Genomic DNA, 18,032 nt, shown 5'->3' with positions numbered 1-18,032 from the left:
AAGTGTGTGCTTCTCGAATTAACTTTACTCTTTCAGTTTTTTGAATGCATAACTTTCCAAAATGATACAAGAGTTGGTTCTTAACATGATAATCCAATTCTTATACTTATTTTCCATGACTTAAAGTTGCATATACATCTTTAAAAACTATATCTTGAGCATATTGTTCAATGTAGCTTTCATGCAATACTGAATTATACTTAAGTATAGTAGATGCATTTATGATTGGTCTGGACAACATATTTGCGACTTTATTGTGTATGCCCTTTTTATATCTGATGACAAGATGAAACTATTGTAGAAAACCCATCCACCTATAGTGTCTTGATTGCTGCAACTTAGTTTGTGAGTGTAAATATTGAAGTGGTTGATGATCAGTATGTATAACTGTTTCTTTGCCCATTATATAATGTTTCCACTTGTTCACACTCTGTACTAATGCATGCAATTCTTTATCATATGTGGGATAATTAACTACTGCAGAATTAAATTTCTTAAAATGATAACATATGGGTTTACCATGCTGCATCAACACTGCTCCCATGGCATAGTCACTGGCATCCGTTTAAATCTCAAATGGTCTTTGCAGATCAGGCAGTGCTAGTACTGGTGATGTACTAATCTTTTCTTTTAAGGTGTCGAAGGCTTTCTGTTGTTTGCCTCCCCACTGAAACACCTTGTTCAATCCTGTTAAAGCATGTAAGGGAGTTGCAATCAAGGAAAAGTTAGAAATAAACTTTCTCCAATACTGTGCTGCTCCTAGGAAGCTTCTAACTTCTATAGAAAATTTGGGTTTAGGCTAGTTTACAATGATTGCAACCTTAGAGGGATCTATCTTCAATTCACCACCCCCTACAATATGACCCAAATAATTCAAAGATGTTTTTCCAAATTCACATTTTGAGAGCTTAACATAAATATTTTCTCTTTTCAAAACATCTAGAGTCTGCTTTACATGCTTCAAATGTCATTCCCATGTTTTACTAAATATAAGAATGTCATCTAAATATACAATGACAAAATCATCAATAAACGGTCTGAGTACATCATTCATTACTCTCATGAAAGTAGCAGGAGCATTAGTTAAGCCAAAAGGCATAACCAACAACTCATACAATCCCTGCTTTGTTTTGAAAGCAGTCTTCCATGCATCTTGCTTTGCAACTCTTACCTGATGGTAGCCACTATGCAAGTCCAACTTGGAAAAATAAACAGCTTCTTTCAACTGATCCAGTAGATCATCTATGCGAGGAAGGGGATAACGATTTTTGATCGTTATCTTATTCAGTGCTTGGTCATCAATGCACATTCTCCATGAGCCATCTTTCTTTCTCACCAAGACAATTGGAGACCCACATGGCGATGTGCTAGGTCTTATGAACCCTTTCTCAAGCATCGCCTGTACCTGCTTCTTGATTTCTACATTCTCTAAAGCGGACAACCTGTACATTCCGATGTTAGGCAATGGAGCATCTTGCTGCAAATTAATATCATGTACTATTTCCTTTTTGGGTGGCAAACCTTTAGGTTCTTGAAATAGTATATCATATTCTGAAACAACTTTTTCTAAATCAGCTTGCTATTTAGCATTACAGCCCTCAAATACATTGGTTTTATCAGGTTTCTTTTCCTTTACAACCATCAGTAAAAATTGTTTGCATGAATTTACAATTCTTTTCATCTGCCCTGAGTTTATGAGAGTATAATTATTCTTGAGTTTATGAGCTCTTACAATATATTCAATTCCATCTTTAACGAGTTGATACTTGTTTTCAGCTCTATAGAAAATAGCTTTTCTATCATACAAGTAAGGACTTCCTAAAACAATTCCACATATATCCAAGGGAACAATATCTAACTCAACCTCATCTACAAATGCTGACCCAAAAGAAAACCTAAGTTTACATTGTCTAGTCACTTGTAGCTTTGATTTATCACATAACCAAGCTAATGGATATGGTTTCTTGTGAGGTGTGGTTAGTAATCCCAGCTTCTTTACAATTGCTTCAGAAATTAAGTTTACTTGTGAGCCACTATAAAACAAAGTATCAATCTTTTGATGCTTGGAAATAACTCTAATATGAAAAAGCTCATGTCTTTTCCTCTCATTTTCTTCATTATCAGTAGATTGTACAGAATTACTAGTAGATGCTTCAGAATTTTTACCTTTTATACCTGTGGCTGTGATCGTTGTTTCATCCCCTGAGTCTGACCCCAAATCCTTTTGAATAGCTAAGCAGTCTTCTTGTTTTTGCAATCGTACTTCTTGGGTTTCAACTCTGGATGCAAAATCCAGCAGTGTTCATCATCATGCCCCTCCTTGCAGCGAGTGCATGAAGATTTGGTCTTTTGTATAGTATTTGTCTTCCTCTCTTTCCATTTATGTTTTCTCTTTTCCTTATTCTTTCTTGCAGTGGGTTTTGATGATCCCCCAACTTCTGGGTTGAAATTCTTGCCTCTAGCCTCTAGATGTGTAGCCTGAATAGATACCTCATCTATGCTAGTGGGATTAAACATGAGAATGGTGTACTTTAAATAGCTTTTTAGACCACCTATATACTTCAGCAAAGTTTCAGGTGAGTCTAAAGAAATTCCTAGAATCAAAACTCTTTTCCTAAATTCTTGGGTGTAGCCTTGTACACTTTTCCCCTTTAATTGTCGAAGAGTTTTCCAACTCATCATGGCTTGCTGCATATAAGCTGGTGGATAGAACTGTTTTTTAATTGCAAAAACAAATTCACTCCAGACAGAAATAATTTTGCCATGCTTCTTCATGTCGGCTTGTGTCCTACCTTCCCACCATACCAAGGCAGTGCCTCCAAGGCGTAGGCTGGCCAGTTGAATCTTACTCTTGTCTGAATCAATGCTCTGCATCCTGCAATATACATCAATCTGTCTAATCCAATTATCCAGCTTCTCTGCATTTAACTCTCCATCATATATCGGCAAAAACATCTAATTTAATTAAAGATACCTTTTTCTTTTTATTTTCAAGACTATCAGGAGGTGTGGGAAGTTTTTCTTCTTTCCCTTTGCCTTTAGAGTGGTGATTGAGGAGAGATTCTTCTACTCCTTTATCTTGTTTGGAGTTTGATGAATCTTCATCTCTACCTTTCTTAAATTCTCTATAAATTTCTTCTACCATGGCTCTCATGGTCAAGAAACTGTCCATGAACTGGGAGTCTGATTCCAAGGGACTTTCTTCTGACATTTTCCTCTTAGGATAGACTCTTCCAATTTTTGGGTTAGCTTCAACCAACTCTCCTTCTCCTAATTTAAGCTTTGATCTAGTTATCATTCAACAACAAAAAAAAATCCAGCACAAGCTTGTCTAACCTCAGTAACCTAGAGCTCTGATACCACTTGATCTAGAATTGATCTAAGACAAACAATTAAGGTATTACAGACTCATGTGCATGGACGTGCCTATGTTATTTTATGCAACGAATCAATAAGATTGCAAAATACACAGGCACTGAAGTAGTTAGAGAAAACATAACAGGTAAACATATAAACACAACAAGTTTAATAAGGAGTTCACCCAATACTCCTGGGCTACGTCTCCTGGTCCAGCCTTCAGTGGTGGCCTCTCTATTATGTTTTCTAAGCAGAGTTTTTACAACAGTGAGCTCAATTTGAGTCTCACATATAGATATAAATTAGCAAGACTGTACTTGGATCCCCCAAGTCTCTGGAGTACATAGACTCTCTTTACTAATACTCGACCTCTCTTGGTCAAAGTAGTATGAGCCCAATCTGATACTCATACATGACATGCATATACAGAAGAGTTCGCTTGAACCTCTCAAGCCTTTTCTGGAGTACATAGACTCTCTGACTCTCTCTGGCTCTATATTTAACTCTGGCTCCATGTTGCCTCTACTTCTGTAGGTCAGCTCGGCTTCTTCTCTCTCTACTCTTATCTTTCTGTGTCTAAATAACCCGCTTCTCTCTCTGTCAGTTCGTGGCTTTAAAGCCAATCTGCTTTCTGACTATTCGTTTCCACTTCCCAACTTTCCAGTTTCCCTGCCTCTGTCCGTCTGAATCCCTCTATTCTGCGTAATCATAACTGTATAACACCTCACAGGGAGGTGGCCACCTATTTCATAACGAACTAAGTGTCAGTTCTCTTGGACGTTTTCGAAACGACCATTTAATCTATTAACTCCAAGAACGCCCGCAAAACCAACCTTTTGCCAATGCATCGTCCACCTCGGACTTCAAATCTTATACGACTCTTCCTGTTTACCTCGTCAAATCCGATCATCCATCGGAACGCATCTTCGTCGTTGATCTGGAGCCTCGAGATCCAACAACCATCATCCATATCGGGTGGATAAGTAACATGACATTTACCCGTATGATGTGAGTGGTTTTCTCTCTCTTCCGCCAGACGCGTGGCACCCCTTGTGTGGCATCGGGCGAGACTTGGTTGAAACCGCTTACCACTCGAAGCCCTTCCGATATTCTGCCGGTTTTTGTGGGACCCCACTTTTGACGGAATCGGCGCGATATCTGTTGCCTTTTATAACTTTTCAGGTATGGGCGCTCAAGGCTTTTCCTTCTTTGAGGGGTTTGCCCTGCGATATGTGATTAGCGACTTGTCGCTAATCGCATATCAGAAACTACCCCTGTTTCTTAAATTGACCTCTAGTTTTGCTAATTTGTGGTAGCGCGCGTTACCATGGGCCGACGGTCTGTGTGCTTGAGTGAGGGTCCTCGTTGCTCTATGTTGTTCACAAATTGCAACTGTTTCAAGGATATCTCTGATAAGCTTGATCTTTATAAGACTTTGAAACTTTGGCATGATTTTTAAAGAGTTCATGAAAACTTAGAGAGTGTTCTAGGATCCAATTTGAATTAGTTCTCCTCCTCATAGTCTTGGTCTTTCAGGTCCATGTTTGCAAGGTTGAGGTGTATGGAAATGAGGAATGAGGGGATGGAAAATTGGCTTGCAAATAAGAAATGAATGGAAATGAGAAGAGGGGTTTTGTGTCTTGAGATTTTGGGGAAGACAGACAAAAGGGAATGGGAAGGAAAAGTGGGAAAGAGGGAAAAGGGATAGGGTGATTTTAGGACTGTAGGGCTGGGTGGCTAGAGGAGTAGGAAGGAGTTAGGGTTTAGGTAGAATTTGGGAGAATTTTAGGGTTTCAATATTACAAATGACCAATGATGCTTGTAACTTAGATTTAGCAACCCAAAACCAAGATGAAGGATATGTACTTACCTGTAATAAGGGAGAGCAAAACAAATTTGAGGTTTGCTGGAAGATTTGGAGGTTTTTGGTCACTTCTGGGAAAAGCACAGCACCTTCACTCAGAAGCGCAGCGCCATGACAAAAGTACAGCACCCATTCAGTTTTGTTCTGGAAAAATCGGGGAAAAGCGTAGCGCCGAGTGAAAAGTGCATCACCTTCCTCCAAAAGCGTAGTGCCAGTCTGTCTCGGCCAAAAGCGCAGTGCCTCTCTACCAAAAGCGCAGCGCTGAGCTTTTTCGCTCAAACTCACTCAAACTCGACTTTCTTTCTTCTCCCTTTCACTTTCTTGCTTGGCAAATGAAGATAATGAATTTGAAAATGAAGTATGAGGGTTTAAATAGAAGAAGATTTTAATTTTTTCACTTGAAAAACCCACTTTTTCAATGTTTCTAGTTCTTTTTCAAAACTCTGTTTTAATGCCTTTTCTTCTTGTATCTTTGCAGGTGGATAAATGCTCAATTTGACTTGAATTTTGCAGTGTTTTTTGGTCTTGCAGCAAGGAGAAATGCTTTGATGCAGCTGAGATCAATTATTACATATAGGAACTTAAAATTACATATGAAATACAAATAAACTAAAATACTCTATTTTCACCTCAAAAACATGTTTTTGAGGTGAAAATTACATTAGGTTAAAAAGATAATGATTTTAGTAGCTATGACTTACAAGCCATCATGCTTGATTTATTGATCCTCCTCATACCCTTGCTGACCATTATTTACACTTCGAAATCAGTTTCTTGACCTTGGTGATGAAACCATAGACCTAATGAAATCATGTCATATGACCTAATGAAATGAACTGCAGATTAATTATGAAACCCTAACTGAAGACAATCTGAAGAAGGATCAACAAGTATAGTCTATGAGGGAAAGATTTTCTGAAGAGAAAACAACCATCAATGGATCAGTATATCATGACCTAATGGAATGATGCAAAATTTTCAGTATGGGACTCCTAAAATAAAAGTGCAAAGAGTGAATTTTGATCGCTGATGGAAGTATGCAGGTACTGACACTAACACATACTGTAAAAAAGTTGAAACACAATGATGACCATCAAATCAAAGAACAAAAACACATTGATAACGGAGCTCAACCAGTGTGGGTTACTTCTTCAGGCCCTAGTGCCAAGTGTGGGGAGGTCGCTTCATTGAAGGTTGCAAAATGATGATGATGATGATGATGTACATGGCATATTCTTGGTCATTACAAGGATAAGGACCCTCAACTAGAGTGGCATATCTCTCCACAAGATGTTCTTAGGAACTCTCACTCACATTGGCATTCCTTCAGCATGAGGGGCTAATAAAATCTCACATGATGTGGCATACAAGTGTCCCTCAACATAATGGTCATCAGGGATCTCAACAACAAAAGCATCATCTTAGAAAATCAAAATAAAATCATGACATAACTACATCATATACCTCCACTCTCGAGGATGGCAAAAAAATGCAAATCTTAGCTGATGAAACAAACATCACTGCTGAATTTGTGGCGCGAAATCGTGTCAAACAACTATAATGTTTCCCCTTTCTGACACCGTAAAATTATGGACCCTCGAGAATATTGAAGATTCCCCCAAAGATTCCTTCTTGAATATGGCCAAAAAATCCGTTGCTAGGATGAAGATTCTAAGCACACCATTTCGCTCCTTATGGAATTCTGTGAAAAATTACTATAAATTTGGCATCATTGTGACATTGGCAAAAATCAGCCTCCAAGGGAATCTTTTAGATTCCACAAGATTCTCTAAAGATTCTTTGTTGCTAGACACCTTAATTTCTGCTACTCAAATGGAGATTATGGCTACATGGTTGGACTCCGAGCGAGAAAACATGCAAAAATTACTATAAGATTGATAAATTTTGACACTGGAACCTCTAGCCCTCTAAGGGAATTGTTTTGGCATCTCGACATATTCTCCATCTCATGGTTCTGCTCCTCTGATCTGCTCGTGGTTCTACTGGTCTGCCCTCCTAGCTGCTCCCCAGTCGATGGTTGGAAAGACTCTTTAATAAATTTTTGGGTGGATTTTGTAATGGGGTCGCTTGGCCCGTTTCTAGAGGCTCTAAGCCTCGCCGCCCTCAGAATATGACATATGGCAATTGTTGTGTGGGTGGGGATCGGATCCGCCGACGGGCGGCCCACCTGTTAACACATATATGTATATTTATATGGATCGTGACCGAGGGTGGCAAGGTTTGACCGCCTGCCACCCAAATTATATTATATTTTTTATTTAGCATGGTTCGGTGGGGTGGGTAGATTGGTCGGGCCCGTCCCACCCCATTTTTTTAATATTTTTTGTGTTTTTAAATAACAAATTGATTTTATTTTTTATTTTGTCGAAAATAAGGGTTATTGGGAAAATTAACGACTTGACAAATTCGCCCATTCCGGTGGTTAGATTTTGTGCGTTGGGTTTCTGCTATTTTCTTGCCTCCTTAAGCTTATCACTTGGTCAAGTTTGACCAAAACCTTGACTAGCTATAACTTGACCATACGAACTTAGATTTGAGTGTTGTTCACATTGTTAGAATCAGAGCAATGAGAACTACTATCAAGTCCTAATTGCACTTCAATATGAATACTTTGATTTTTGAGCTATTCTAAAGCCACTTCTGAATTTGAGCATATATGGAGCCAACTAGATCAAGTAGAAATAAGTGTGGTCACCATATGTGTTTGAGGAGATGTAACTGAGTATGTTTCTTGTCATAGAATAGCTTATGAGTAGTAATTTTAGCTATAGAGGCATTGTCTTTGAGATGCTTGGTGATTTTGTAGAGGTGTTGATCATTGTTATGATGTAAGGCAAATGTGTTAACCATTGTTGCTAAAGAGGCATGGCCTTAGATATGCTTGTTGATTTTGTAGAGGTGTTTATCATTGTTTATGTAAGGAAAACATGTTGATCATTGTTGTGATGCAAGGAAAAGTCATGAAAAATGTTGTGATGCGAAGGTATAATTGTAGATATTGTTGATGTGTGTTACTAAACAAGAAGGTATACTAGGTCAGATTTAGAGAAGTGTTTGAACTTCTTGAATTGCTTTCAGTGTCCCTATGATAGTTGAAGGTTTCCTATTCACAAAATATAATTCTTTTTCACTCAGTACAGTTCTTGTTCAAATGTTTATTGACAACATGCTCAGTTAGAAAGGTGTTGTATAGATGCATTGCCTGCTAAGATGCCTTAAGAAGTTGTGATGTAAGAGGATGCAATATTGGATGAAGAATTTTTTATTTTTCATAGTTGGGATGAATTTACATCTTCTTGGAATTATTTTGGCTTATGTAATAATAATTGGTTGATATTTTTATTTTAAATAATATTTGGTGGATCATTAAATTTGTTTTAAATGTTCAAAATCTAAAAGGGTGTGAAATGAATGAGTGGAATGCAAAGAGACAAGACGTTTCACTTCATATCCTTGTATGGAAGACTAATATCTAGAAATGTTCTTTTATAAAATATGTGATTTTGGATGGCCAAATATGTTAGAGAATGTGTGAGATCTGATTGAGTTGTTGTAAGTATTTTTTCGTGAGTTACCTAGAACAAACAAACAAAGGTATAAAAACATATGAAAAGGAGATTTGACGAGGAGAAGATGCAGATACAAAGATGAAGGTATGAAAAAATAAAGGCCAGGTAAATTAACAAATTATTCTTTTGTGTATCAAGGGATTGTAGTCTCCTTTCAATTTGTAGTTTGAGAAAGAACAAGTTGGAGCCTATTGAGGTAGGAGCCCCCTATAGGTTATAGCCTATAGAAAATTTATGTAAGTGGGAGTAGGAGCTTCCCAACAAGTTGTATCTTTCAGAATAGGAGAGAGGCTGGAGCCTCCAAGGACTAATGTAATAGAGGAAGTAGGAGCTTTCCTTTGCATCACAATAATAAAAATTGTGTACTTTTCTCCCTTTATGGATTTCCACTTATATCTGGTGTTCATTTGTGCTACTTTTATGTGTTTATTTGATATCGCGGTTACATATTACATGTTGTTCATATATTAAATATGTTGTTCATAAGTTTATATGGTTCTCATTAAATAGTTTAAACAATTATTAAAAGGAAAAATAAAAGTTGTCCATGGATGCACTAAATTGATTCACCCCTCCCTCAGTTTAGTCAAGTTTCCACAATTCGTATCAAAGTTTCTTCCTTATGTGTAAGCCTAACAGCTGGGAGGTAGACCAGGTTTTTTATGGACTATCAAAATGTACCTATTCTTAGTACTGCAAACTTTCAAGAATGGAAAGAGAAGGTAAAATCTAAATTGATGGGTTATGGACCTAATGTTTGGAAGCTAGTGTGTGATGGATAGAAAAAAATCCTCCTCTATGTAAGAACAACAATGAAATCCTCATGAAAAATGTGCACTGTATAACAATGTTCACAATATGGATCTTGAGATTGTGATAAATCTCAAATCTACAAAAGAAATTTGGGAAATATTGTAGCTCATTCATGAAGGAGATACTAGTAGAAACAATATAGAAAAGGAGAATAAAAATGCCATTTAGATAGAAAGTGTTCAATAAAATGAGACCTATTATGCCAGTGTAAATGGACCTAATTCTTATGAGGAAAATACTGATGAAAACCAAGCCAGGATTGACTCAGTCTTGATTAAAATAGACAAACTGTAAAATGAAATCAGAGATCAAAAGACGTTGTTGCAGATATGTGATGAAAGAGAGCATGAGTACAAGGAGAAAATTATTATCTTGAGGACATAGTTGGAAGAAGCTAGAAGAACTAAAGAAGTGATGAGAAATCAACTGAAGGAGAGAGACAAACATAGCTGGAAGAAGCTAGAAGACCTGAAGAAGTGATGATAAATTAGCTGAAGGAGAGATACCTATAGTGTAAAATGTTAGAGGTTGAGATTCTTTTAGCTAGAAAAGAGATAGATGAAAATAACATATCATGTAAAAATCGAGAAGAAGACGTTATCACGATGAAGAACTCATAAAAGTGCAAAAACTCAAAGGAAAGCACAAAAGAGAATACAACAACATCAAAAAGACCATTAGGATAAGCTAGAAACAACATAATAAAATATAAAGGAAAGCAATAGAACCAATATGAAAAGAATAAATTGAAGAAAAATCCCTTTGCAAGAAGGCCATTCATTCTCAAAAATTAGTTGATTTGATTTGGAATATCCCAAAGGATATTATTTGTTCCTTTTGAAATATATCAAGTGTTTTTCTTGCCATGAACCTAGACATGTAGCACTAGAATGTAATAGAAACCAAATCAAGACTAAATGGCAGAAGGTGAAGTAGACAATGAAGTTTCCTCAAGTAATAAAATAGAGAAGACAATCATCTACCAGGTACACAAATCATTTCTATGGATATTGTTATTTGTGTAATGGTTTTGGACATAAAGCCATTGAATGTAAACTATATATAAAGAAGAAGATGAACACAAGAAGACACAAACCATTCCTCCATTTCATGGTCATGCAAGGTGTTATAGATTAACAATCTTGGCTAGAAAGACAAAAAATTTAAGCTACCATGTACCCCAAAGAATTCTAAACAAAAGATGGAGGCCACTACAAGCAAACCAAATAATGAGCCAAAAGGAAACGTGGACAACAAAATGCAACCTACTAAAGTGTTGAAGAAGAAGAAAAAGGAACATCATGTGACTTCAATGGAAAATTGAAGTCATCATAGATACAGGGGGAGATACTCAACAAATGAAAGAAACCATCTAGTCAGTATTAGAGGAGCAACAACATCTCAGGGGGGGGAGAAGCCCCAAAAATGTCTTGTAAGAGATAACCAAATTGCAGTCATTTGGAAGATGTAGTTTTTTCTTTAACATTACATCTGAAAATGATGTGTGTTTGATGTACAACTGCAAGCGAATTATGGTAGCCTATAAGGAAGAAATATTTGAGGAAACTATTTGGTAAAAAGGGCAACTGCTAAATACATTATTAATTTATAAAAAGTAGCAAATAGTATTGTGGATTTATCAATTGCATTTTGTTCTGCAATACTTCAAAGTTCAAACAATATCATTGATTTTTGTTGGTGGAGTTGCAACTTAAATATTCCAAGTAATGGTATATTCTTTATTGTATCCAAATATTAAGCCTACTAACATAACGCATGGGACCTATCAAAATAAATAAAATTACATTGATGAATGTATTGAGGGAGACAATGATGTTTGAAGAAAATGATTGTTACAAACGAAAGGAACTGTGCACTATGTCTTGTGTTGAAGACATGTCATGTGGAATGGATATATGATAATGTGCATGAAAAAGGAATACAATTGATTGATATGGGAAATTAATAATGTTATGAAACTAGCTCAAGAAAAGATAGAAAAGATAGATCAACGCCTTAGAATTCAGCCTCTTCGAGGGGGAAACCTCCTTTACATTACATAAATGAACAATTCTTGGATGATACAAATGAAAAGACCTCCTTTCTATATATAGGAGTCTAAGGGGTCATAACATAATCAGAGCCGACATAACAATAATAATGTAAGGGCACACTTTTAACAATAGTGGGCTTCTATGGGGCACAATAGTAACAATATGGGCACTACATGGGTACATCAATATAATAAGTGGGTTATACTAATAACAATAAGGGGTTACACTAGTAGTATAGGGGCCTAACATGCCCCTCTCCTTCAAAAAGCATTGTCCTCAACGCTTGAGTAGTTCTTGATGCTTCTGTATAAAATTCTTGTCCTCCCATGTGGAATATTCAGCGGGTAAGTTCTACCACTTGATGAGATACTCTGAAATTGATCGATTTCGTAGCTGTTGGGTTCTTGTTTCTGTGACTGCTCCAGGTTCCAATATGATTTTTCCTTCCTCTTTAATTTCTGGCAATATTGTTTGAATTGGGATCTTTTGCAACTTTTGAATAAGTGGCCATACTTCTTCATCCTTCTTCCATTCATCCCTTGCTTCATTTATCCAATCTGGTTGGATAATATAAATAGAACAAAAAAATTCTTCCACATCCTCATCCTTGAAGAGTCTTCCCATTCGGTAAGGTCGCCATTTTTTAAGTGCCTGTTGTTTCGTTTGATTTTGCACCGAAGTGGCATTATCCTTTAAAAGTTGGAGAACTTGTTGTTGATGCTCGATGTGATCTTTCACTGCTTGAACCTTTTTCTTCTTGATATGTCCTTCTATCTCTAGAGTTTGAGGAGTGGTAATTTCTTCCAATCCTTTACAAGATATGGTCGGATTTATTTCTTGATGCTCGATGTGATCTTTCACTTCTTGAACATTTTTCTTCTTTATATGTCCTTCTATCTTGATAGTTTGAGGAGTGGTAATTTCGAACAATGAATTACAAGATATGGTTGGATTCATTTCTTCTTTCTCGATGTGATCTTTCACTTCTTGCACCTTTTTCTTCTTGATATGTCCTTCTATCTTGAGAGTTTGAGGAGTGGTAATTCTTGCCAATGCTTTACAAGATATGGTCTGATTCATTTCTTCTTTCTCTGGGATGGGGTACTCACGTATATCTTCTTCTTTTGTTGTTTCTTGATCCTTTTCTTCCTCCTCTTCATATTCTATGTAAACTAATTTCTTCTTAGCACACTTATGACCTTTAGTGCATTTGCTATCACAATTGTAACAAAGCCCTTTTTCTCTTTTTTCTTCCAATTGTTGTGGTGTAACCCTTGTAGGTTGTGGAAGGCTAGGAGAAACAACACTTCCATCTTTATAGTTGTGAGGGGTACACTTCCTAGTTTCCATAAGTTTGCTTTCCACTATGTTACAAAGCCCTTTTACTCTTTTCAATTGTTGTGGTGTTGCTCTAAAGAAGGTGTTGCGCTTTGTATCCTCATAATGTGCTATCATTTCCTCAGTGAAAATTGACCACGTAACAAGTTGTTTACGAGAACAAAGCCCTTTGTACCATAAAACTTGATCTGGTTCTAAATATGAAGATGCAATACATACCTTTTGTAACAGTTTTACACCATGTATATCAAAATATTGCTCCATCTGAAGTATCCAATTTACCGTATCCTTGCCATCAAACTTCCTCATCTTGCTTTTTCTTGATTTTAGGAGCTCTACCTTGAAACAACTGTAACTCTGTAATTTCAGATCTTTAAGTTCTGAAATTGTGACCTGTAGTAGCCCTCTGTGTCCTCTTTCCAATGCCACCAGTCTGATCCAAATTGGATTCTCCAAGAAAGAGTTATGCACAATCTCCCAAGATGACCTGATTATAGACTAGTTCAGTAGAGCGAACTTGTACGACGTGCAACGAGCCACTGTTTCAACCTTTGGATCTGAAAAATGCATACAAAAAACTACACTCCGTCCTCTTTTTGTACCTTCTTACGAAATTTCAATCCGATCCCCAGAGAGAAAGTTATGACGATTTTCCCCAGGTCATATGTTTTGAATGTAATTCAGGAGTCTGGAAAAAGACCAACTTCCTTAGATCATATCTCCGCAAATATCACGCGAAAAGCTCTGAAATTTGGACCCAGGGTTCAGCGCGATTTCTTCTCAAATGGGTTTTTTTTTACGACTTCTGAAATGCCACAGAAAAAAAGTTATAGCGAAAATGCCACGATAACCTGTTTGGAGCAGCGAAACCCTAGAATCCAAAGCTATGATACCAAATGTTATGAAACTAGCTCAAGAAAAGATAGATCAACGCCTTAGAATTCAGCCTCTTCGAGGGGGAAACCTCCTTTACATTACATAAATGAACAATTCTTGGATGATACAAATGAAAAGACCTCCTTTCTATATATAGGAGTCTAAGGGGTCATAACATAATCAGAGCCGACATAACAATAATAATGTACGGGCACAATAATAACAATAGTGGGCTTCTATGGGGCACAATAGTAACAATATGGGCACTACATGTGTACATCAATATAATAAGTGGGTTATACTAATAACAATAAGGGGTTACACTAGTAGTATAGGGGACTAACAAATAATCTTCAACGTGCTAAAATCCATCTTGAAACGTAAACACCTTGATTAAAGGGCTCGACATTATTACCTCAAGATGAAGAGACATATGGAACTTAAATATAATCCCTGGGTATGGACCTCAAAATAATAATACCATATTTTGGATATTAAACTATACTAAGAAACTAGAACCTCGCGAATGATTTATCTTCATGAATCCTGATGAAAGCCACCTTGGAAGTCACATGGAGTTAACATGTAACTTCATTGTGAACCAAGATAGTTATATCAAACTTGATGTTGAGTTATATGTGGTTGGAAATTATTCGTGAAGGAACGTTATTTGAGATTAAAAAAATGAAAAGTAAAAATGTCTGCAAAATCCTATTTAAGCAGTAACCCTCATGTATGAAGGAAGCCACATTGAAATACAAACCTAATAAACAAGAGTCATTGTCCTGAAAGCCGAGAACAAATGAATGATGATGCACTGAGAATGAATGACAACTTGTTCACAAATTGTATTTTTTTCATCGTGGAATTGTTGGTGCAATGAATTTGAAGAGAGAGATTGGCTTGAGGATCACAGACAAGAAGTGGCTATACACAAAGGGAGATGGCACTAGAATTTTTAATAAGAACATCAGTGCATATGTGATCAATAATACCAATTTCTACAAGGAAGAGTATTGTTCGACATAAGTTCAAGGTAAAAGGCCGGAGTGATTTGAGCTAAAAATTGACCACTTTGAAGGACACCAAGAGAACTAGGCTACTTTCAGTTTAGGATGTGCAGAGTTAGGGATGAAGTATAAGGGTCTCAGACTAGAGGGGAAGTTCATCAACATAATTTTGATCCAAAATTTGACATAGACTCTCCAACGACGTATCAATATTCTATTGGTGGAGCCCAACCATCCAATGGTAACTAAAAAAATAAGAAAAATAATAAGGGGAAACCAACACAAATGTATAGAATTTTGAGGAAAAATAGTCTTGACATATGTAACTCTATTCGGTATCCTACATCTAAGGGTCTCATTCTAAGTTGGTCTGAAACACTACCCTAATATCATTGTAAGATTATCTAAAGTGTTTATGAAAATATCACAACTGCACAAAGTGATCTCTAATCCAAAACAAAAACACAAATATCTCAAATGGAGTGAGGATCACGACTTTGTATCAGTTAAAAGTGCAAACCATGTGGAAGAGAACATTACTAGTGGAATATGGTAGCAGATATGAAGTAAGCCAGTGATGATAGAGGTGCAGAGATGGCAACATCAGTTGTAACGTCAGAATAATGCCTATGTGTGGATGTTGTAACATTGTACGCTTTACAAGTCTCAATTCTATCTACGGACCATATGCCAAACTCATTACATACATCAATAGACAAAGAGGTAGGCCATCAGACAAAGACACTAGAGATGACGGGGAAGCTAAATGTCAATTGACAGAGACACAAATGCCACTAAGAGATGACAAACACACAAATAATGTTACTTAGACCACCGAGATGCTAGATGTCAGATGGCAGGGACAATAGAGGATTGCAAGAAGAGACTAATAGGCATTCAAAAATTGAGAATGCCAAAGTGTATACGTTAAGGGTGCCAAAAACGAATGACAAACTAATGTATGCATTGAGTTCACCAGAGATATGTGAGAAATTTTAGAGAATCAATAACATTGACAACAATTCTTAAAAATGTTTGCAAACATTCTGTGGGATACAAAAAGTGACTCAATGCTAGAAATTTCAAAGAAGTAATAACATTGACAAACATTATTGAAAATGTCTGCAAAGATTATATGGGATGCAAAAAGTGACTCGAGCTTTGATCTCTGCAAAGTCAAAAACTTCTCAATGCAAGGAGAAAATTTTTCTATTTACAATTCCTTTCATTTTATAAGAATCGAATAAGCACAAAAGCTCGGTTGCATCAGTCCACAAAGTAAGACAATATGCCCAAATCAAACACTTGGTTCAACTACTTTTTTTTCCAATATGTGAAGTGGTTCCATATCAAAGGGTCATGTTGCATGCATGATTAAGAACATGAGTAAATATGTAGGAGGATAATCAGTTCATGTTGGTGGTTGAGTTTGAGGTGGAGATAGAAAACCTATCTACATCATCAATTCAGACAGGATCTCTCGGCAAAGGGACTTATTAGTCAAATAATGGGCATATGAATGAATTTTAACTATCAGATTCATACATGTCCATGGCGTTGAATGCATCGAATAATTCATGTATAGTTTATCATATATGTCAAATGATACCCTCGATTCATGTTACGTGATTAATTAACAACAATGTGGCTATCCAAGATGTTGTGAAGTTGTGCATATTTACAATAGGTGGAAACTAACATGTAGAGATATGGCAAGTAGTATGGTAGCCAAAATTAATTTCATAAGTATAACAAGCGAATCACTGGCATAGTTGGGTAGATTAATTGTTGTTTGTAGTAGTTTTTTGCAAGCTTGAAAGCATGTTTGTAGTCATTGTTTTTAAATGATGATTATCCTAGAAGCTTGAAAGCACAAAGCGATGTTTGCAAATGCCTTGTTGCTAAAAAAAGTGGGCATGTTTATGTTGGACCAGCCAAGAAATTTCTTCTTGTTAGTTGCATCCTAAGATGCATTGAATGCATTATAAAGGCGTTCATGTTAGTAAGTCCAATAACAGATCGAAAAAGTATGGCGTATTACAAATTTCACAATTGATTATCATGAATATTATGCCTCAAATTTGTCTTAAAACATCACTGATATTTGTAAATAAAAGAAAAATAAGTTTAATCCAAAGGAAACCCCAGTGTTTTCGAGTTCAATTCAATACACTTCATTGTATACTCACAAAAACATGGACATGTATTTGATCGAAAGTTTTTATATTTTCCACATGTATCTTAGGCCAATAATCCTTAGATGGTGCAAGAATATCTTTGAGGAAGGGAGTGATGGGAGATATAATAGGTTCTATCCACGTTGTTATCTCAAAATCAGACCCTGATAGGCTGCTGGTCAGGTTGACTCTAAGTAACTATTTCAAACCAACTTTTGGCTGAGGCTTAGCCTCCTCAACCTGAGAAGGCTCTCTCAAAGGTTAATGATTTTGATAAAGATTAAGATGGCTAACTCTTATAGAACAAGTGTGACAAATATGAATGTTGGAAATACATTAAACAACTATCCATTGGGCTTATGGAGTCAACAACACCTCAATATAACAGTGAACTCGACCTTACATAGAAGTCAGGGCACTCAGCATTTAGACATTCAGAACATAACTCATATGGGACCACAATTTATAAATGCATACAGGAAATCAGAGCACATTCAGTGAATTCTGAGTGATTATACATCTATACCACTGTAAAAATTATGGAAAGGACAAGATCACACATTCTGAACATTAGAAATCCCTCATGAATCCTGAGAAGTAAAGTCAAAATTATATTACTGACAATGAGTCTTTACATAAGCCAAATACAACCTGTATCATAAAATTTTCCAACCTTGATTACATCGTTGTTTCAGCTATATATAGAGTTTTTATTCTAACTAATCGAGATTCCTACTCCAGCATGAGGGGAATTCGAAAACTACTTCTAATGACACCTATCAACCATTTAACTAACTAATAAATACAACAAAGTGTTGACTGGAGTTTTTTTAGAGATCTAAATCAACTATGACTCTAACTCCATATTACATGCATGATGGCTTCTCCTCGTTCTTTGACATCTGGCCCTCTTTTAGTTTAGTTGAGATGGGTGTTTAATGCTCCATGTTGAC

This window comes from Pinus tabuliformis, chromosome J (genome assembly GCF_031772625.1).
Source record: "Pinus tabuliformis cultivar Carrire ecotype Pingquan chromosome J, CPIR1, whole genome shotgun sequence".
NCBI classification, from domain to species: Eukaryota; Viridiplantae; Streptophyta; class Pinopsida; order Pinales; family Pinaceae; genus Pinus; species Pinus tabuliformis.
Note: the sequence above shows the minus strand (reverse complement) of the source record.